Source organism: Lipophrys pholis (genome assembly GCF_963383615.2).
Source record: "Lipophrys pholis genome assembly, chromosome: 3".
Classification (NCBI taxonomy): domain Eukaryota; kingdom Metazoa; phylum Chordata; class Actinopteri; order Blenniiformes; family Blenniidae; genus Lipophrys; species Lipophrys pholis.
This window is the reverse complement of record NC_137627.1, coordinates 27,726,186-27,750,566: the sequence shown is the minus strand read 5'-3', so window position 1 is coordinate 27,750,566 and position 24,381 is coordinate 27,726,186.

Here is a 24,381-nt window from a genome sequence, read left to right as displayed (position 1 = left end):
TCTGAGTTTTTTTTGTGGCCAAGGCGCAACGCAACGTTGAAGTCACCCTTAGTTAGCTGTGCACTGCTCAATGGTCCTGGAAGACAATATTACAACGCAGCTGATTAACATTAGCTGGCTCAACTATTTTGCTGTAGACAATCCAGATTTTATCATAAAGACTATTGAACTGATGCTTGGAATCCGGTTATATGTGGCATTGGACTGGTGCTTGCTGACGCCGACATCAAACTACTACATTCAGAGCGAGTTGTCTAGCCGGAGAAGAAGACCCTGTTTGTGAGAATCCTTCTGCTTTCCTTTTTGTTCTAGAAAAGTTACATGGAATAGAAATATTAGATCAGCTATTACTGTGTGAAACACTGAGCAGGGAGCATCTCCATGGCAACAGACGCTGACCTCCTTTGATCTCCCCCATAAGGTGCCTCTCTCATCCGTTTTGTATGGGACAGTTTTTCAGATTTTTGGAATTTATCCCAAAATTGTTTGCTATTAATGTCCCAAAATTTAAACAATTGGTCCTTGGATGATGACAAATCATCCCTAAAAATTTCATGCAATTGGGGTGAGGAGTTTTTGTCAAAAGTTGGTGAAATACATACATACATACTAGATCTGGGCGATATATCGAGTTTTTAATAAATATCGATATATTTATTCATATAGTGATATAGTGTAGGACTATATCGTAATATCGATATAATTCATGTAGCATTAAAAGTTTCTTCCGTAGAGCCGCCAGTATGTCCTTCTCTACGGTGGCCCAGAAGGTCCAACAACACAACACACCAACAAAAACCACAACACAATGACGAAAGCCACAACATAACAACAAAAGCCGCAACACAACAACATAAGCCACAACACAACAACAAAAGTTCTTAAAAGCTCTCCGACTGCTGGGTCCTTCCGTTGAGGGCATTTTGTATATATATATATATATATATATATATCAATAGTAATAGTAATAGTAATACTATTATATAGTAATACTTTCATGATGTATTTCATTTAAGGAGTCATTTATTTTAAAGTATTTTGTATTTGACAAACAGGTCATTTATCTTGTATTATTTCATGTTATTGTGCAGCTGACTGGGAATAAAAGTGCCTGTGTGACTTTTGATATTTGGCCCATGTTGATTTGACTTAGAACTAATTTTGTTTTTGTTATTTTTTTACAGAAGAAAATATCGAAATATATATTTTGGTCCATATCGCCCAGCCCTAATACATACATACATAGATACATACCAAAAAAGAAATACGTGCACGCGAGAACAGAACTTCTTTGTTCGCCCAACTTTCGTTGGTAAAGGGAATTAAAAACAGTGGAGCCTCCATGTAAAGCCTCTAGCTGGTGCTGTGTTTTGTAAAGTAACCACACATACAACAGCAGGATGCAAAGCTGTCTGCTCCTTGTCTCTGTTCTTCCTCATGGTGGCGCTCTACTCAGTGTCTGGATGAAGAAACGTTCTCCAAAGAGTAGATCGTGGTGCAATAAATGAGAGGAAATATCCTCTTTGTTGAAGAGGTGCTCAATTCTAACAAAGTGCCACTGTTTGTGACTGTAATGAACATATGTTGTCCTCAGCTTTTCAGAACAGTTGTGTTTTTCCTGTTGACGCTTTTCTTCTGGACTATTGATGAAGATGAACCAGGGAGAAACTAAAAAACTGCTCTTCTCTCTTTCATCACTTCTGATGAAGCAGACCAAACAGAAACCCACTGACACACTGCCACATCATAGACGTGTGTGTGTGTGTGTGTGTGTGTGTGTGTGTGTGTGTGTGTGTGTGTGTGTGTGTGTGTGTGTGTGTGTGTGTGTGTGTGTGTGTGTGTGTGTGTGTGTGTGTGTGTGTGTGTGTAGGAGAAATTCATCGGTGGGCACAGCCATGTCTAACCGATAAACCACCTCTCTCTCTCTGTTTCTGTGTCTCTCGCTATCTGTGTCGCACTGTCTCTCTCTCTCTCTCTCTCTCTCTCTCTCTCTCTCTCTCTCTCTCTCTCTCTCTCTCTCTCTCTCTCTCTCTCTCTCTCTCTCTCTCTCTCTCTCTCTCCCCCCATAATAGCTCGTTCTTCATTTGCATGGTGCGATTGGCTCTTGGCTTTGGTGTGTTGTGGCCAGACAAGTGTAGCATTACGGAGGGAACAAGTTACTGTGGGGGAAGGTTAATACAGACAATAAGGGAGGCTGATAATGGAATTGGGTTCCTGTTTTTCAAACCTCTTATCGGTCCCGGCGCGAGAAATCAGGACCCTGCTTTGAATAAGGAGGTGGGGGGTGTTTAAAGGGCCAGTGCTGTCAGGAGCACGACTGTCATGTCCCTACATGGTTGCCGTTTGTTCTCTGACATTTCCACATTTTCCACTGTGCCTCCTCAACCCCTGCTCTCCATTTACACATTTTCACAAATGGTGAACAGAGAATTCCTCCAACTCAAGGAAAACATGACATTATCTACACTAGAAATCTTGTTGCTTTTTAGGACAATTTAAAAAAAAATCTCAACCAATTTATGGAAGAATCTCCCAGAATGATTTTCTAGAAATCAGTAAATTAATATAAAAACCTCCTGTGGCAGAAACAGTTTGCTAATGTTGACCTGAGCATTAGGAGGGTTGAAAAGTAAAAAGTAACAAAGTACTTACAGTCCAGTACTTGGTTTGACTTTTTATCCCTTTATGACAGGGCGGCTGTGACTCGGTTGGTAGAGTGGTCGTCGCTCAATCCGCAGGCTGCAGGTCCAATTCCCCATACCTCCCTGTACGCATGAAAAACTGTCCTTGAGCAAGACACTGCCATCCAATGGGACCAGTTTGGGAACAGTTCTCAATCACCAATCCCAAACTTTTCCCAATGGATGGACTGAGCACTTTGCATGGCCGCTGCCTCCATTGGTGTCACTGGTAACTGGGTTTGTTTTTGGATCTTTTATCTCCGGACATAGATGGAGGAATTTATTAGACCTGATTCCAGAAAGGTTATTTTCATCCACGTCTGCTTGCAACTTCTATGCAGGGAACATTGTAGGTATGTCTCGTTGTAGAAGCTGTATTCATTCTCAGGGAACATTGTTTTGATGAAGGTGTTTTCAAGATAAAGAAGTCTCCTTTGTGTAATCTGCTTAATTACAGCTGGGTAAACTGGTTCTGACTAATTCAACAGTTCATTTGCAGTTACTAGCATTTAATGAAGAAAGAATTGAAGGAAAACCAGAGACAATGTTAAAAGAATTATGAATTACAAAAGAGCAGTATTTATCTGTTAAAACCTGGGAAATGTCGTTTGTTTCAAAGTTTGTTGTATGTTGGTGATGAACAGATAAATACATAAAATATATGTGTTTTAGTTAAATTTGTCTTGCTGGTCCAGTAAACTTGGGAATGTGGAATGATCTTCAAAGAGCTTTTATGTTCCTACTGAGTTATAAACAGTTGGTGTAACCATTGAAGAAACGATTTGTTGTTTACCTTATTGTTTTAAAATGAACTGTAGAATTAAGGCTCACTATCATGAGAGGTTAAATCTGCAGCTCTGATTGAGAAGCAGTGGGCCAAAACAGGTGACAGTAATCAGAACTACCCAATGACCCTCCTGAGTCACCTGTTGTGACCGTCGCTCCAACAGAATGTGAAGAAGTCAGTCCACAAGGAAATTAAAAACTATTTTCAATGTTTACAAAGGTGGAGCCCCTGACAGAAGTGATGGGAACCACTGCGCTTTTCTCCATTATAGTCTAATGACTTCAACACAGCAGTGCTCTTCTGAAATGCTTCTCTGCATATAGTTATTAACACCTTCCACTGATCGGCAGTCTAATTTACATCCCCCCTCCCCGACCCCCCGTTACCTGCCTCCCTCCTCATCTTCCCGCTTTTCCCTTTTGCTCCTAACTCACTCCCAGTTCTCCCAGCAGGTGAAAACACCCAATTACCAGTTGCTCACACGGGTCCAAATGAGATTACAATGGTAGGGCCTTTTTCATCCCATACTTCAGGATTAGAACAGAGGACGGTGGTGGCTGTGAACGGGGAGGGAACACAGTGAGGGAGGGCTTCCTATGGTGGATGCAGATGTGAGGAGAAGGCAGCCATTGTTTTTAATGGTAGGGAGTGCGTGTGTGTGTGTGTGTGTGTGTGTGTGTGTGTGTGTGTGTGTGTGTGTGTGTGTGTGTGTGTGTGTGTGTGTGTGTGTGTGTGTGTGTGTGTGTGTGTGTGGGGGGCTCTCCTTCTGAATGAAGTTTCAGTCTACAGTTTGCTGAATTCAACAGGAATCTGCATGAGTGTACACGGGGGGTGGGTTAGGTAGACCAGTTATGGGAGAGAGTTCTTAATCATCTCCCCACAGTCACTCTCTGGTTCTGCTGTCAAGTGCTTCCCATCATCATGACATTTAAAATATTCATTAATTATCTCACTGACTTGATGAGCTTTCTCTGAAGCTTGAACCACACACACACACACACACACACACACACACACACACACACACACACACACACACACACACACACACACACACACACACACACACACACACACACACACACACACACACACACACACACACACACACACACCCCACTGAAAGAAAGAAATAATGGTGATGTGTTGCTCCCAACTGTCTTGCATTATTTTGAATGAGCAGTTGTTGGACACTTTATGGCCTATTGTGAGACTGTAACCATTATGTTAGAACCGTCTGAGAATTATGGGGCCATCGTTAATATAAATGCAGTTCTCCAGCGCCTCTGATCCAGCCTACCACCTCTCCTTCTCTCTCAGGTGAACATTTCTGGTTCTTGTCATCCTGTAATATCACCTTTTTCATTTTAACCAGATGCTGCTTGCCACTTTTATCATGTAGGAAATTAAGTACTCTACTCAACTGAAAAATAATGACATGTTCTAGTGTTTACAAGACTGATTGCAAGCATTGTAATAACTGTAAGTGAAGGCAGGATGGCGGTGGAGGTGCAGTGGCTTCTCGGCTCTCGGCTAGAAAATCTCTTGCCGATGAAAAAGACTCTGCAACGTCAGGTCCAAAACAATAAGGTTCTTTCCAGAAGCTGTGTACAATATGCCTCGGCCCTAATGCTGACCCACTGAAACTGGACTGTTTATTTTCTGTTGTCTCGAGTGCTGCACTATGTAATCTAGATTCCTTTTTTTTTATTCTTCTTTACTTTAAAAACTGTGCCTAAGTCCCCTACTGGTTCTGAGTAACACATTTAATTTGCATGTGGAAATGTGGAAATGACAAAAATCTTCACCCTTGAACCTTGAAGCTCCCTGCCACACAAAACCAGCAAGAACTGTGCTGAGTGTTGGAGCCTCAGCTGAGTCTGACACTGAGGATGTTTTCACATGAGAGGTTTGGACTGCTTAAAGCATTCCCCATAACATCACTGTTAATTCAGTCCATCAGGTTGGCATCTCCAGCGTGAAACACACAAAGCAAGCGATGCACTTGAACAGCCGTGGACGTCTAAATGCACCAGATCCTCTCATTCACCAATCAGCTCTTCCACTTTTCCACGACACACAGTTATACATGTGTGAAGGAGGGTTGGACCTGAACAGGTGAGCAGTGTATTGCAGGACAAGTGCAGAAACCAACAGAGACACAACTTGAAGAATGAAGAGTTGAGATCAGCAGCACACCATCACCAGTCCCATCGATCACTTCACACAGGGGTTTGACTGCAGAAGAAGTCTCTCCAAACACTCAATACCAACAGATACTGTAGATGTGAGAAGCATCATCCTGGACATCATCAGTAATGGCCCCCAGAAGACTCATAGTCCACACGGCCGACCTGCTCACATACTTCAGGACTAAAAATAGATAGGGATAGATTTCCTCCTGGGAGATGACAAGCCATTTGTTTTCATTTTGCAGATGGTCATTGTCCCTCGCCGCTCCCCACGTTCAGATCACATAGTGCACCTCCCTGTGCCTCAGGCTGCACGTTTCATCCATTGCCACGCATCCTATTATTCCATAATGAAAGAGTGGGGTGGTGGTGTTGACCTACTAAGGATCAGGCTGTAGAAATGTCTTTGATTTATCTGTATACCTCCATATAAGCTCATTACTCCACAAAAGAATCCAGATTGAACCTCCACCGGAGTGCTGTGTATACTTTGAACTGTGGACAGAATTCAACATATTTCCTTCCTGGGGTTTTTTTCTTTTTTTGTACAATATTAATATAAACTAAAGATTTAAAGTGTATTTGGCCATTCTTATAGTTTATTTTCTGCATTTATAGTCTAAATGAACATTGACCTTGTAGACAACTTTAAAAAGACAAATCCTCCTGAGAAAATATTCAATGTCCTTCATTCTTTTTTATGAAAGTGGATGAAAAACTGATTTACATTCATTGTCTCTTCGGGAGTTTCTTACATTGTCAAATATTATATAAACATTATATACTGCAATCAGATCATAACATTTAGTAACATTTAACTGTGTGTAGCCTCAGCAGTGCCACAGTAGAACAGTGGTCAGCTCTTAACTAACATCTAAGTGTCCTCGCGTGTTTGCATGTTCTCCCTCAGTCTGCTTTGGATTGTTTCTTACTGCAATATTCAGTATTCAATTTTGGATTAAACAGTTTTGGAACAGCCTGCCGGCAGACATAAGAGAATGCCCGACTTACATCTCTTTTAAAAAACAACTTAAACATTATCTTTAAGTTAATCAGTCCAGGGGGTAGTGCGTGAAGGTAATTTGGATAGTTTTTATATTGTGTTTTGTATTCCTTTATGCATTGTATTGCTTGTGTGACCTGCCTCGAGACTACAGATGTAAATGAGCAGTTTTGCTATAATCTGGCACATTTACAATTTGTATATGATTGTTCATTAATGTGTCAGATTAATTAATTAAATCAATAAATAAATAAATAAATAAATAAATAATACTCCAATTCCAACCAATGGGTCAGTTCGGTGAAGAAATTCCCCCCAAGGGAGAAAAAGTATGATTCTTCTTCTTCTAAATACCCGTGCACAATTGTTTGAATGAGAATTTAACCTTTTCTGCAACAGTTTGTTGCAGATTATTAGATCAACTAAAATCAGGAGATACCAACATTTGCCACTGGTTAGCTTCAAGGTGTCGTGATGGTCCTTCATGTGTCACCATGTGATCCCAATGCCTCACACACCATGAACATTTTCTTCAAATAATTTTAATGTGGAATGACACTTTAAACAGGAAGCTCTTGATTCAATTAATTCAGCTGTAATTGAATTAACGGCTGTAGAGAAGGAATGGGAAGAAATGAATATTGAGGAATGAACAAACACATTGCCGTCTCAGCATGTTTCCAGTCAGTCCAGTGGACTAAAACTAAGGCCCCATTTACATAACATTTCAAGTAAAAAGTGTTTTTGGTTCAAAAAAGTTTACATGGCAATGTTCTGAAAATGAAGCCCATTTACATGGCAACAGCAGAAACACTGAAACTTTGAACGTGCAGACCTTAACCCTAACCCTTTGCGGAACGAAAGTGAGCATCGCTAGTATGTTAGCGATTAGCCCATATCAACGCTAGCTTCACTAATAGCAACATCACAGTGCAAAACACTGAGCGCAGAGATAAATCATGACCCAAGTCAATGCTGAACCCAGATATTAGCTTTCTTTGCAGAACTGCGTTAGCGTTGCTAGCATGTTAGCCACTGCCATGCTGCAGCCCTGCTGGAGTAAATATCTCACCTCTCCAGGAGCTGTTCCATCCCAAAATCCAATGGACTGATCCTTTGATGAAAGATCATCGCTGAAGATTCCATGCATTTCGGCTCAGTCGTTTTTGCAAAAAACTTGGTAATATACGTAAATATGTGCAAACCAATAAATACACAGTGACAAAAGCAGAACCTTCACTAGTGTAGAGGAGAAAATCATACTTGCTCATGTAGAAGGTGTCTAGAGACATACCAGCTTGTGTAGTAATGTCTAAGCAGATCTATCAAACACCTGTGTTAGAGAGCATGTCTGTGCTGCACTCATGTTCTGTTTTATTGTCATAGCTGTTTTTTGTTATACATCCATAACTGTGTTTTAAAAAAAAATGGAGCGCTCTATCAATGGTTCTAATCGTGTCATAAGCAAGGCCAAAAAGCTGAGGGTGGGTCAAGATGAGCTATAGGCAGATTTTTAACACTACGACACCATTAAAACTCCCAAACAAGGTAAAAACCCAGGGGAGGGGCTTTCCAGAGGGGATTTTTGAGGACACGATTAGATTCAAGTGTAGGATGGGCGTTTCAAAAATATAAAGGCAGGACCAGATAAGGGAATAAAAGAAGGGGTCAAGCTCTGTACAAACCAGTCTTTGACCGGTCTAAGACTATGAGTTTTGCCTGTTTTTGGGAATAAAACTCATTTGCATCCAAGTCCAGCTTCTCATCTGATTTTTTCTTTGTGGATCAGTTTTTACCAGTACAGTTGGAGAATTAGAGACAAATGCTTGTGGGATCAGCTATCTACTCATCAGGCCCAGAACAATACACCTGATTAGTACCACGACACACCGCAGAGGATACTTTGCTCTTATTGGCTCTACTGAGCATGTGAACAACTACTAGTTACTATGTCTGTGGTGTGCATGTGCAGAAGCAGCGTTTGCACTGTCAACAAGGCAGATTGTGGAAAATTGAGAAATGAAGCAAAAAAGAATTTCACACAATATAAGACATATTACCACACTCCATCAACACTTCATAGAATGAAGCTGATGAAGGACAATTTTGGTTGGAAATGGTTCTGCTGAGAGACCGTTCCCAATTATCAAATACATGAAAAGGTGAATTTTCTGTTGTTATGGTTGGACTGATTACTGCTTCCAGAATAATTTTGAGACATTGGAAAACAGCTGCACCTCTTAACATAAAAGACAAAAAAAAACCCGATTGAGACTGCGTCCTATGAATCTATGCTTAACAGACTGAAAGGAAACATAGAAGAGGGCGCCACCTCATGGGAACATTTTTGGACTCACATAAAAAGTTGTGAAAACTCTGCTTGACACTCAACAACAGCAAAAATAAGATATTAGGACATACTCCCTGAATGTTTTTCCTCTAAAGATCGTCCTGTTGTTTTATTTGTTCTTTCCATGTCTCACCAACACGAGGACCCTGAGGGGTTAGTTTGTCTGTACAGTGTACCTTTTGCCTTGTTGTTATTGACTTTATTACTTATGTATATATGCGTTCTTTTGTTTTGTTTTGTTTTGTTATGGAAAAAAATATAACAATTTCAATGAGAGAAAAAAAAACCAAGGAGACGGGCCACGAGCGTTTCCAGAAAGTCTTGGTTTCACCCATTTACAAAACGACGGAGATAGAGCATTTTTTTTAAAAAGTTCCACTTTGGGAACAGTTTATCAAAACATTGTGCTTTTAGTGGCTCCTAGCACTGACACACAAAACACAACAAAAGTTTGCATTTTCACTTGAAGTGGTTGGTGTGTAAACCAGACTTAAGACACCCCGGCCATGGCGCCATCCATTGCTCCGCCGTTCAGTTTCTCTGCAGCCTGAACAGAAATCCTTTGGTTTCCACTGAGTCTACAGTGTCTGGTACATACATGTACATTCAGGAGACCAGAGGTGTGTAGAAACACCTTTCCTTTACTGGAGTACTTTATATATATACGTTTTCACCCCCCAAAAAAACATCAGTACAAAAATCGGAAAAGCAAAAACACAACCCCCCCGAACAAAGCACATCAAAGAACCAACAGTACCACAGTCCAGACAGCAATGAAAAAATATACTACTAATTGGAAATGATACATCATTTAAGAGAGAAAAAAGGTGAAGAAATAAAACCAAAAGTGTATTTAATGGTGGAAACAGCAATCCGTCATTCACTTCAGTTACTTTGTTGAAGACATTTAACCATAGGGTTCCATGTCCGGTCAAAAACACTGCGTCTGTCATCTTTATCGTACCTTAGTCTTTCCAATTACAGTGTGTTTGCAAATTCTCCCAGCCATAGGTCAAACGTAAGCACTGAATCCTTTTTCTACACTCTCAAGATGAGCCTGTTGGCAATCACCATACCTAACAGATGAGCAACTTTCTCATTCTTTATTGGCTGATGATAAAGCACTCGGAGCTCCTATGATGGCGATAAGTGGATCTGGATCCCAGTGCTTCCCAAAAGCCTGTGAAAAGCAATGGGAAATACTCTTCCAAAATGACTTCAGTGTACTGCATGACCAGAAGGAGTGACTGAAGTTTCCAATTGCAGATTTGCAGCGATTGCAAACTGGTGACACGCTGGTAAACAAGCTACTGAGCTTCTCCTTCGAATAATACAGTCTGTGTAGTGTTTTGTATAACTGTATAAGATTGTGCCTGGCATTGATTGAACAACTGTGTAGTACTGGAGTACTTTTTGGGATAAACTGTACTTGTGAGAGTAGTTTTGAGCAAACATATGTTCACTTGAGTAGAATCCTGAAGGAAAAGCAGGACATTCACTCTGTTTCTTTGGCCAGTTAGCTTTACTTTTAATGAGAATATATTAAAGACATGAGGCATCTCCTCAATCTCGCCTTCTGACTCTGTATGACCAATCAAATAAACTGCAACAGCAGAAAGTTTATCAATAATATACATTCTTTTTAGGAAATAAATTCTTAACTTATATCAAATATGAACCTTCGTGAAAACTGTATAAATGCTGCTGGTGTGTCATCTTTTTTGAAGCAGAATAAACTGGTGTTTTATTAAAATAGTGTACAAAGCTGCTGCTGATAAAGACGGAATCAAACTTAGGTCTTAGGAAATGTACATTTGATGACAGTTTATCATTTTAGACCAAACTAAATCACTGATTGATCTTCCAGCCAACAGAGAGCAGCAGTATGTGCTCTTTACTCACCACTTTCTACCTCTAGCTTTGCTGCCATGTTGTTTTCTTTAGCATTTCATCCTGCATATGTATGCAGTCTCATCCATCTTGTGGCGGAGCTCTGAACTGACGGAGGGTTAGATCGGGAGCAGGGCTGACAGGGATCTCCTGCAGGGTCGGGCCTGGTATCGATCGGCTCGCCTGGCCAGGAGTCTGCCCAGACAGAACGGAGATAGAAACCGAGAGGATCAGCCATGCAGACAGAGAGAAGAAGAGGGTGATGAGGAGGAGGAGAGAGGGAGGACATGGCCAGCTGAGTTGGCCAGTCAGAGAATGACGTAGATGTGGAGCTCAGGTGTTCAGCCTCTGGTCCAGTTTCCTGCGCTCCACCACGGATCAGGCTGCATGGATTAAAGTGGGCGGTTCAGAAGGAGGGACTTTTATCAGCAGAGAGTTTAGGGATAACATTCAATTCAACAAGGTCTGAATAGAGACAGAGACACCTGGAGAAAGAAGCCAGCTGATGGACATCAGGCTCACACGCTTTGCACCTGACGGGCTCGGGATTTTCAGCTGATAAAAAGTGAAGCACAATGTGTGAGGATGCAGTTCAGCAGGATGTTACTATATCAGGCACAGAGACGCTCCCTCCTCATTGATACAAGTTTTAAACCTTTACCTATTAACACCCAAACGGTTCATGACGTCCTCTGACCAGGAGAGGAAGATGCCATGACAGTTTGATCGTAGTGATTTCAGCTAAAATCAGTCATGGTCAGAGGCGAGGATTCCAAGTCGTTGCTGCCGTCTGTGTTTAACATGGCTCAGTGCCACACACCCAGTCTTCTCCCAGCAGCTGTGTATTTTACTGTCTGAGGGTCTGAGACGAGGAGTAACTAGTTACTCTGGTATCCAGTCCAGCTGAAAGCCTCGTCTGCACAGAACAGAGCGGCAGTCTTCAGTCTTCATCATTAAACCTGCAGCAAAGCACATCATCGGTTATGTTAAATCTACTGGTCAATTTTCCCCTTAAAATCAAACATTTGTTTGCCTGTTTATTTCCAGGAGGTTTGTAACATGTTTGAGATACTTTAAAATCTCCTGGATGCCAAGAGAGCTATCACCCGAGGGCTCCAGAGTCCTCCGCCATGTTGGCACTCGGAGTGTTGATCATGCTGCTGCTCTCAGGCCTCTGCCACTGAGATCCTGGAGCACACTGCTACCTGCTGTCCTCTGTTCAGTCTGCATCAGAAGATCTGAGGTAGATCTTCTGTAGCTCACAACATAAACATGGCATATTTATTTATTTTGGGGAAAACATTGTGGACGACAGAAGTCATGAGATTTGTCTTAGGCTACGTTTACTTTTTAATAAATGATTCTAAATATTATTTTTGTCTTTGTCTTTGCATCATGTGAAATTCTTCTTCAGCATTTCTTCTAAACCCCAAAATAAAAATACCTTTTCTGCTGAGACACACCAGCAGCCTGACCAGCAACGTGACCATGTAAAGTAGAACGAGACGACTACACCATCACTGCACCACCTCTACACCACCTTTATACCACCACTGCACCACCTCTACACCACCTTTACACCATCACTGTACCACCTCTACACCATCACTGCACCACCTGTATACCATCACTGTACCACCTCTACACCATCACTGCAACACCTCTACACCACCTTCATACGATCACTGCACCACCTCTACACCAGCACTGCACCACCTCTACACCACCTCAACACCATCACTGCACCACCTCTACACCACCTTTATTCCATCACTGCACCACCTCTACACCACCTCTACACCATCACTACACAACCTTTACACCATCACTACACTACCTCTACACCATCACTGCACCACCTTTATACTATCACTGCACCACCTTTATACCATCACTGCACCACCACTACACCACCTTTATACCATCACTGCTCCACTTCTACACCACCACTACACCATCACAACACCACCTTTACACCATCACTGCACCCCCTCTTCTCCACAAATTGATTTGTGGGACAACAGAAACAAATTTGCACCATAAAACACTTCCAACACAGTTTGCATATTTAATCCAAATCAGTTGTGGAATCAGTGATTTGTGTTCCACTGAATTCATTTTCAATGCCTTTGATTAAGATAATATTTGAGAATAAATGTTAACATTAAAAAGTACAGCCACCCTGCTGTGTGTTTAAGCTACAGAAAGATACATACAACATGTAATCAGAGTACCAGATGTCCAACACACGGCCACATAGTGCAGATTAGATTTCTAAATCAAAAACCAATCCACATAATATTGAAGAATTCATTTGTTTTATATTCCTTGGTTACATTTTTCGTAGAACACATTTGAAAGATTTAGAATGTATTTGTGCCTACTGCTCCCAGCCATTATATGCTTCAATTCATACATCTATTTGTGAGCTCATAAAACAGGCATTGACTACCCATGTAAATTGTGTTCCCCACAATAAATTATATGCATACTTGCAAAAATACATAACTGCTTTCGGTCTCCCCGCTCCATGTCACCGGCATACTAATAGCACCATGCTAGGAGGCCAATGATGCCACTTCCATTATTTTTCCATTTAACCGTAATTTTGCGGAGGAAGTAGGAGTTGGTCAAATTGCCTCTTTGGCTCCCTCACCTCCCTCCCCACTCCCCCCTCTTGATTCCTCCCATCCTGAGCCCTCATCTCTCAGGCTGGCTCTCTGTCTGCCTCCCTGCCGCGGCTCTCTACCCGTCTCATTCAGCTTCTGGGGCACGTGGGGGCTGTTTTCATCCCGCTGAGTGGATAGAAAACGCCAGTGACCTGTGCACGCCTTTGGTTCACTGGACGATTTTGTCTCACGCTGTGGGGGCTACAAGCTCGGAGGTTACAGGTCAAACTATCCCACAGTGAAATGGACACCACTGGAAAGTAATGCAGCCAAAACAAGCCAGCTGAGACTGAGCAGCAGCTGCATCTCAAGTTCTTTATCTCTGCTAAAGAATCTACTGGCTATGCCTAATCAAAGACATGAGAAGATGAAATCCTGCTGGGTCCTCTGAGTGAGGCAACAAAGGTGAGATGACTGCTGAATGGTTGTTTACTCAGAGCAGACTACCCCGTCTCAATGCCCCTCAAACCCCTCTGATGCTGTATTACTGGACAGCGTCCGATTGAGAGCTGCTCAACAGTGCAGCGAGTGAACAGTCTGTAAAGTCAGTCTCCACTTTTCCTCTGCAGCCCCTGCAGCTCAGGCATCAGGAGTTTTATTTGTATGTTCACTGTCTGTGAACCAGCGGGACATCTTTCTGCAGAGGTTTCTTCTCACAGCTGTGACGCAGGACATTCAGACAATCCTGGAACATGCTCCACATTCTCTGCATGCTAACATTTCAGCTCCTTTCATACGAAGGTCTTCCATGGAAGCAGCTCCAGCTGAGGCCTATCAGACTCTTTAAATGACTGTGGTCATCATAAAACACTGATCAGCGATGCTGCAGACCTGCCAACAAAGTAGCATTAGCATCAACGCCACACTGAGTCTTACATCATGAAAACATGTTGGCGGCTGCAAAGAGACAATGTCACATTCGTTTACCCGTTTAAATCATCATCATCAGTCCTTTATAAACCGCCTTCAATCAGTCCACAGCTCATTGTCTCTGAACAGGAACAACCATCACTGCTTCCTCTCCTCCCTCCACATCACTGCTTCCTCTCCTCCCTCCACATCACTCCATCCTCTCCTCCATCCACATCACTGCTTCCTCTCCTCCCTCCACATCACTCCATCCTCTCCTCCATCCACATCACTGCTTCCTCTCCTCCCTCCACATCACTCCTTCCTCTCCTCCCTCCACATCACTGCTTCCTCTCCTCCCTCCACATCACTCCATCCTCTCCATCCTCTCCTCCCTCCACATCTCTCCATCCTCTCCTCCCTCCACATCACTCCATCCTCTCCATCCTCTCCTCCCTCCACATCACTCTATCCTCTCCTCCCTTCACTGCTCCCGATTACCTTCCATGTTCTTTTTCAAATACCAGTGTTACCTTTTAAAGTATTACATGGCCAAACACATTTTTACATTGCCAACCTCCTTCACCTGTTTGCCCCAAACAGAGGCTCAGGTCTGAACAACAAATGCTGCTTGCTGTCCCACAGACCAAGCTCAGAACCCGAGGTGACTCTGGATTTGAAGCTCTCGCACTAAAGCTGATGCAAAGCTCTTCACCTTCAGCTGAGATCTGTTGACTCCTTTTATGAAGCAGTTAAAAACATTTTTATTCAGGCAGGCCTTTGACCGAGAGCTGCTCAATTTGACTTTTGTGTATAACTTTTGTTTTTCTTGCTTCTGTGTTTTTGCCATTTTTCTTCTGCTTTAGCAGCTTCAAAGGACCTTGTGACTCATGTCTGTGAAACATGTTCTGTATATTCTATTCGATTCTATTCTATTCTATTCTATTCTATTCTATTCTATTCTATTCTATTCTATTCTATTCTATTCGGTTCGGTTCGATTCTGTTCGATTCTATTCGATTCTATTGTATCTAAAAAAATTCTGACAGCATAGCAGAAAGCTAGATCAATCAATCAATCAATCAATCAATCAATCAATCAATCAATCAATCAATCAATCAATCAATCAATCAATCAATCAATCAATCAATCCACCAATCAATCAATCAATCAATCAATCAATCAATCAATCAATCAATCAATCAATCAATCAATCCACCAATCAATCAATCAATCAATCAATCAATCCACCAATCAATCAATCAATCAATCAATCAATCAATCAATCAATCAATCAATCAATCAATCAATCAATCAATCAATCAATCAATCAATCCACCAATCAATCCACCAATCAATCAATCAATAAATCCACCAATCAATCAATCAATCAATCAATCAATCAATCAATCAATCAATCAATCAATCAATAAATCCACCAATCAATCAATCAATCAATCAATCAATCAATCAATCAATCAATCAATCAATCAATCAATCAATCAATCATTTATTCTGTGCCACATCAGTGTTTGAGAATCTAACAGGCAATCTCAACGATAAAAGTTGTTTAATTTTGTTTTTTAACACTACGAATTGTCATCAAATATTGTTTTTTTCTAGAGTTACAGTCAACGACAGCATATAATCATCAAGATTTCATTGGTTGTAAATGATTTCAGACTGTTAGTAGAAGAAAAAACCTCAAAGGAGGAGAATTGTATTTTAAATATCTGCAGATATGCTGATGAAGAAGTCACTCAAACTGTATGTAGAGGAGAGGATGAAGGTCACTACACACACACACACACACACACACACACACACACACACACACACACACACACACACACACACACACACACACACACACACAGCGGGACAAAAAAAAACAATAAAATTGGAAATTTCCCATTATATTTTCACAATATTCTAAATAAACAGCAGACCAGTGTTGCTCTGTCGCTCCTCACCACCATTAAATATTAAAGTATGTCCAGGGTGACTTCAGTCAGCAGTGACTGGACGTACAGGGACACCAGGGCTGCTCCTCGCTGTGTAAACGCTGCTGACGGCTGCTGGTCCACCGCCCGCTGTCTGTCTGCACACCCACAGACCAAACAGTCTGAGATGAAACAAGCTGCATCACATTCATCCTCAACCTTTCTGCTTTTGTTTCAAGCTTGGATGAATGTGGTGATAAAGACCAGCCAGACGTGTTAATGACATGTTGACCTGGTCAAAAACAAACTACAGGTAAATTTTTCCACCTGCAGAAACGAGCAGAGTGAATGTGCTGTACGACCTCTGGCGGTTGTAGCTATCACGACCACACAGAGGACGATGTTGTAATAAATAATGTAAGAATACAAAGGCACTCACTTACGATCCGGATCACGACAAACACAAATCACTCCTTTCTTGTGTCATTATGTAGTAGCCTGACAATTTTCTATCAATATCAATCCACAACATTCATGGCAGTGTTGAAACGTCAAACCCTGCCTGGGTGTAATCCCCCGTTAATCCTACAGGGGGTGTATGTAGTCACGTAAACTGTGACTCTGTTTCCTTCACAAATTTAAATTTTTTATTTTTTTTCAAATAGCGTCAGACTTCCTGCTGTACTTTTGTTTTATTGCAGATGTATTAACTATTTTGTACCATCAGCATACCATCAAATCACTGGAATCTAATGCAAACAGTTTTATAAGTGTCTGAGAATAAAGCATTGTCTGCAGAAACACACAACATGAGACTGTATGTCAAAAATGACATAAATGTTTCTGAGCAGTAAAACATCCACTCATAGCTCTCGACTTGTTATCAGTGACAGTTTAAAGTACAGCACTGGAAAGAGAAGTGAGAAACGATATTGATGATCTCAGGAGAAACATTATTTAAACAGCATTTTAACATGTTTTCTATTCTTCATCTTTTCTGCGACAATGACTTGATATGAAGCAAAGAGCTGCTGTCTGTTGCAGGTTAACTTTACAACACGTTACACTGAATATGACAAGTGTGTAGGACTAGTTTCACGTACACCATCACTACTGATTAATGATCAGTTTTCACAGTTTTATAATGAAAACGAACACACATCATGAAATGAACGTTTCTGCTCACTGAAGGAGTCTCCTCATATCTTCTCCCTCACAGTGAAGTGACCACAAGGGGCAGCAGAGGCGCACGTCGCGCCCCAGCAGCTGGAGCTCTGGAGCAGGTGGACCAGCTTTGTCTGCAGGAGACAAAAGAAAGACAGGAAGACAGGAAGACTCCGAAGACCTGAGCAACTCGCTAACAAACAAGCATCGTCAGTACGGACAGAAACACACATGCACAAACGCACGCACGCACACACACACTCACACACACACACACACGCATGCACACACACACATGCACGCACGCACGCACGCACTCACGCACGCACACACACACACACACACACACACACAGAAATAAGCAAACAGAAATCAATGCATGGAAGCAACAAAAAGCAAAGTCAAGAAAAACAATAAGGGAACAAACTGAATACAAACTGCAATGACAAACAGAGAAAACAAACAAAAGGAAAAAAATAAACGGTCAGGTTTTGCAAAGAAAGATTAAAATAAACTTTGTTCATAAATATTTACCATCTACTCTCATATATTTGATCTCATGTACGCACACACGCACGCACGCACGCACGCACGCACGCACGCACGCACGCACGCACGCACGCACGCACGCACGCACGCACGCACGCACGCACGCACACACACACACACACACACCCACACACACACACACACACACACACACACACACACACATTGAAGATAATATGAAGGTGTGGAGGACGAGCTGCTATCACTGAAGGACAAGTTCTTCTAGATGTTTCTGCAGCAGCTGTACAAAATACAGACAACATGTGATACGTTTCACATGCGAGACGCATTTCTTCTCTCAATAATTGGTTGAAAATGAAACTGCACAGAAAAGCAGCCGTCGTCTCAAATATCTGTGAGTCGACTCTTCTGTTTTTGACCAGAATATAAAAAAAGTTCCCACAAATCCATAAATCCACCATACATCCAGACAGCCTGTGTGTAGCTGAGAGTCTCTTCACTTTCTGATCACTTTGCTCTCTCTGGGATTTCTGGATCGGGTTAGGGTTAGAGTCAGATTGTCTCTGGCTCGCATGTTTTTTAACATTTATAATCTTCTTAATGAAAGAAAGAGGATATAGCTGACCCAATTTAAGAATTCAAACATCATTTAGTTTTGTACCTCAGGTATCTATCGATGTAGAAATCCTAGCAGGTGTGTCTTATTGGAAAAAATTATTATTGTCAAAATATAAACCTGTTTAGTTAGTGGATGTTCATGAATATTATGACCTAGCTCTGATTGAAGTTGTGGGAATTGTGAGAAGTCTTTATTTAAAATAGGATTTAAAATTATTTTGCAGTATGTGATTGTTCACTGTGTTTGCACATGGGAAAATCTCTCCCACTTCAAAGATGAAAATATTCTACCAGGACTTGTTTGACTTTCAACATTATTTAAATATAATATCTGGCAACTCCGAGTGAAGAAACAAACCTACCTGGTGAGTTGATGTCTGCCGATCTGAGATACAGTGACTCAGCAGCGTCCAGCTGATAAGAACTTCATGTTGTATTTAATGTAATTACAGCCTTAGCGTTTGTTATCATTGACTTCTGGATTCAACCGCTTGTGTAATCCAGGCTATTCTGAAGGTTTTTGATGATGGTGGGGATTAGTTTCAGGTAACCTGGATATAAATTGGACCATTGTGACATAAAAACAGCTCCTGATTACCAACTGTTCTCCTTTTGGTGTGATGTTGAGTCAGGTCCTAGAACAACACGAAGACCCATCGGAGATATGAGACTGAAGCTCACAAAGAGAGTTCCTGCATCTCGAAGTCAGAGCTCTGCTAAGAACATTTAACAAAGGTTAGGCTCCATCACCAAGTGGTTGAGATGAAGAGAGTCAATCTGTTTCAGATTCTGGCTGATCTATCTAGATTTATTCAAGCATCATAGTTTTATTTTTTAATTGCACTGTATTAATCCCCAGAGAGGAAATTCCTTCCCATATCGACCCATCGGTAGCAGCCGCACAGAGCAGTGCTCAAGGGGGAACTGGTGGGGGCCGACGGTCTCGCTCAGAGGCACGTTTTTTAGACTGTAGGAAGAAACCGAAGTACCCAGAGGAATCTCTCACATACACAGGGAGAACATGAAAACTCCACACAGGAAGGAACCATAATCACTCTTTAGGACCTGTTTTCTCAAAGAAACAAGCAAAGAGCAAAAGCAGATTTACTGTCATCAGTATTGTTTGAAGGTGTTTCTGCTTTTTTCCAACTTTCCAACATGTGTGATGGCTCTTTTGTATCTTTACATTTCACTCTAAACCCTGAAAATACAAAAAAGTCCTCTTGCCAGACACCATCCTCCGGCATGTGGGGTTTTCAATGGAGTGAGTGGAGCAGAACAACTCTGAGAATATTTGACCAAGGCTGCAGGAAGTGCTGAGTTTATCTTCAGGCACTGATTTACTAAGATCCTGTTTAAAGGCTGCAGGGTCACACTAATCGGTCGCACTTTCAGTTTGTGTGTGTTTTACAGGTGATCAGCCAAGAATGACATGACAAGTGATATCAAACAGGAGGTCTTTCTTCAGTCCTCCATGCAGAGCCTGGGTGGACTGAATGAAGTAATTCCATGGACTGAGAAGTGTTGGCTCAGGAAATGATCCAACATGTTGGGGCATTACTACAAATAAATCTCAAATCTGAAAAAAAAAAAAAAGACTAAAATAGAGAAAAAATCAATCTGTGAGATGATCTGGAACAAAGTCAACGCTGTAGAAAAATCAACAGAGCAACAGAAGAGATTTAAAGACGGTTAAAACAGGAAGAGGAAAAAACACAATATATCCTTTAGTAAAGTCCACAAATATAAGTCATGTGGAGCCAGCTGAGAAATGTCTCTCAGCACAGTACACAGCAGCATCTCTGCTGAAGGACGATTTACACCTGATTCTTAAAACACCTTAAATACAGAAGTGATCCTAAACAACATATCATTTCATTTTATTGAGAGCCCCATTAGCTCCTGACTTGTTGCAGGAGCTATTCTGCCTGGGGTCTCCTTCTTTTCTGTTATACATTTTATTTACAATATTACATACAAAGCCACACACACAAACGCACAAGCAGACAGGACAAACCATGAAGGCTCAATGTGAAACCAAATAAAACATATCTGTCAAAAGAACACATAAAATATAACATTAATGTTCAGATGCAAATCTGAAACACACTGTTCTCTTCTAGGTATGTATTTGGTTCTATCTTGGCCAAGTTGTCGAAATAAATGAGAACTGATTCTCATACATACATACATACATACATACATACATACATACATACATACCTAAGTTACAAAGATTTCTGGTGAAAACGCAAAACTTTTGTTTCATTGCCATTTACACGACAATGGTGCACAGAATGAGACCCCCGGCTCACTCAGTAGGTAGAGCATGAGACTCATAATCTTAAGGTAGTGGGTTCATGTCCCACGCCGGGCGCCACCTTCCCGTGGGCTCACCACCTGCAGGAAAGGTTCTTAATTGGTGCAATGTGATCTGGAAATGGATAAGTGGGAGAAAATGGATGGATGGTGCTCAGAATGACTGAAAACTCAACTTTTGAAAACAGCTTCCAAGGTGGAACTTTTTGAAAATGTTCGGTCATTGTTCAAGACGAGCAAAAACGACTTTCCAGAAATGCTTGGGCTCTGTCCTGATAGGACCGAGGAAACTCTGCTCCTGCTCCTGATCCTGGTCCTGGTCACTGAGGCCGCAGTCACTAGTAGTTCTGCACATGCTCAGTAGACAATCAGAAGAAAGTTTCCTCCGTGGTGTCCTGACTCACAGTCCAAATTCTCCTGGGACTTGGTACTTTTATTGTTGACAGTCACCGGAATAACAAAAACAAACATCCACTAGTGGCCCGACATGAAACTACATCGTTTTCAGTATTTCTGCTATTTTCGTGTTATTTGATATATACAATATATATATTGCCTCTTTCTTTTTAGTCTGGAATATTTTTGCTGTGAAATTTCAAACACTGCAAACATGCAGTGTATCAAAGGACTCCTGTGACAATCATGTGCGATGTGTTGACTTCTGATACAGGAAGAAACAACATCTGTCCTGACTGCTTCCGCCCATGTTTTCCTCCCACTCCTCATCCCTCCTTCTTCCTCTCCAGTGGAACATTCACATCCGTTTCTTTTTCTTTTTAACCTCCGAGTACGACTCCCCCACCGGGCATATTGTTTTACAGGCTCACTACTGACACCTTAGTAACCCTGCCACACACACACACACACACACACACACACACACACACACACACACACACACACACACACACACACACACACACACACACACACACACACACACACACACACACACACACACACACACACACACACACACACACACACACACACACACACACACTTACTCAGGGAAGCACAGTCTCCTTCCCTCCTCCATGATGGACTGGGATTGGCTCCCACTGTCACAGTGTGTGATTGCGACCTCCGTTTGACCTGCTGGGGATATATGGCGTCCCCGGGTTATCTACATAATGCACAGGGAGAGAAGTGGAGGGAGCCTTCGAGAACAAGAGGAGGGTGGGTGGATGTGCAGTGGGAGAGGGGAGAAGGAGGGAGAGAAGAACTGGATGAAAAGAGATTGCAGAGGAACAGTACGGAGTTGATCAGATAGACGGGCGGCTAAATGGCTGTTTGGGCCAAATGTTGCTGTTCACCAGGAGTCAGAGAAAGGCTACCCTGCTGTGTGTGGTCCAGGTAATACTAATATTGTCAAGATTCAGATCACTGCACACAGATGAGGGAGATGAATCTTCCACAGAGCAAGCTCAGAACAGCAGAGGCTGAACAGCGGGGCTCAGTTCATATTCAGGATCTGAATAAGAACAAATGTGTTTTACATTGCTCATTCATTCACTGCATGATGCCATGCGGAGGCTGCTCCAATGCTAAATAAAGTATTGAGCTGATTGAGCTGTACTTTGTTATGGATATATTCCATATATTACAATACATTTCATGAAAAAAATAATTGATTTTTAATCACATTTCAGAATTAAAAATTTTTCAATTCAAACTTATTTTGGTAGATGAAGGAATTTATGAACAGAGAACAAAATCATCGATTCATTTTGAGTTTTTTTTAATTGTGTCGAGTTTAAATGTAGCACTATGATTAGCCTTAGCATCTTAGCTGGTTGCTGCATGTTTGTTGGATTTTCATGAACATAAGATATCACACACTGAGAGATAAGCAGTAAAACAATTCCTCATTGTTAGTGAGGTTTCAGCAGCATAAATGCGCACTGTAAATGTGTGTAAATATATTTTTTGAGAGAAAATGCTTAAACATCTTTGCACTAAAATAAAGAAAAATATTTCAGGGTTGTCATGCAATTCAGTTCCTGCTCATATGGAATAATTTGGTTTTCCAACTGTTGCATTTAGTGCAATATAAATACAATCTAATTAAAAATGAATTAAATTGATAGAAAGGAGCTTTTTCACTCCTGGACTGAAGACGAGTTTGACACTAATGAATTGTACCTTTTTAAATCTGCTGTTAATGTGCGCCTGTGTTGATCAGTGAGTATCTTATTTTAGAGTCATGATCGTTTCTTTAACCAGAAATGACGAAGAAGTTCATGTCAGAAATTTCACCTCCCAGGGGGAGAGAAGTAACTGACAGCCTCTTTTGCTTAAATAACAAGTTTGTTTAAAGAAACTCATGTTGAGAGGAATGGTGAGCGGAGAATTGTAGGACAGTTTTGATCTTTTAAAGATTTAAACGTGAGAGGAACATCAACTAGAAACTTCAGGTCAGTATCATCTTCACACCAATCTGCTCCCATTATAACCTCTTCATAATCATCATGACAACCAGCAGCTCCCTGCACACACAAACCAGACCAGAGTGAAAAAACAAAACAACAAGGGCGTTTAAGAAGAGGCCCATTATGACTCAAACTCTCGTTTCATTTTCTTTATTATAGCAAATGATCAGTTATCCAGATGGCAGGAGATGTGGACACACACACACACACACACACACACACACACACACACACACACACACACACACACACACACACACACACACACACACACACACACACACACACACACACACACACACACACACACACACACACACACACACACACTAAAAAAAAAAAGAAAAAAAGAATAGCCTATGTGAAGCAGTGCAGCTCACACAGCAGCTCACAGCCATAAACATCTGTTGGCTGGTCCGTGCAGGTATCCCAGCATGCTGCATGCTCGCCGTGGTGGCAGCCAGCGTGCAGATGAGGCCTGCAGCTGCTCAGCGGCTCCCAGAGAGAAAACTGCAGCTCTGATGGAGGAGGTGCAAATCTTCACTCTGACAGTTTGTGGGGGAAACAGATGGTTTATTTGCCGGCATTTATCACGTCTTCATGACCATCAGAACAGTGTCACAGCTGAAGAGGAGGGCAGTTTTTATTTCACATTCTGGATTCTGTACAGCAGTGGTTCTCAACGTGTGGGGCGGGGCATCACCAGCAGCATTGGCAGCAATGCATGGCCTTCGCATATTGTTTGGGTATGAAGTATAAATCAAGCTTTATGGCATTTAATAAGCACTCGTATTGGTACTCGGTATCAGCAAGTAGCTAAAAGTTAGGACTCGTACTTGTACTTTAAAAAAGTGGTATTTGTTTTTTATTATGTTTTTTAATTTTTATTTTATAGCACTCTATTAATCCCCAGAGGGGAAATTTCTTCCAGAATCGACCCATCTGTAAGCAGCCACACAGAGCAGCCCTTGGGG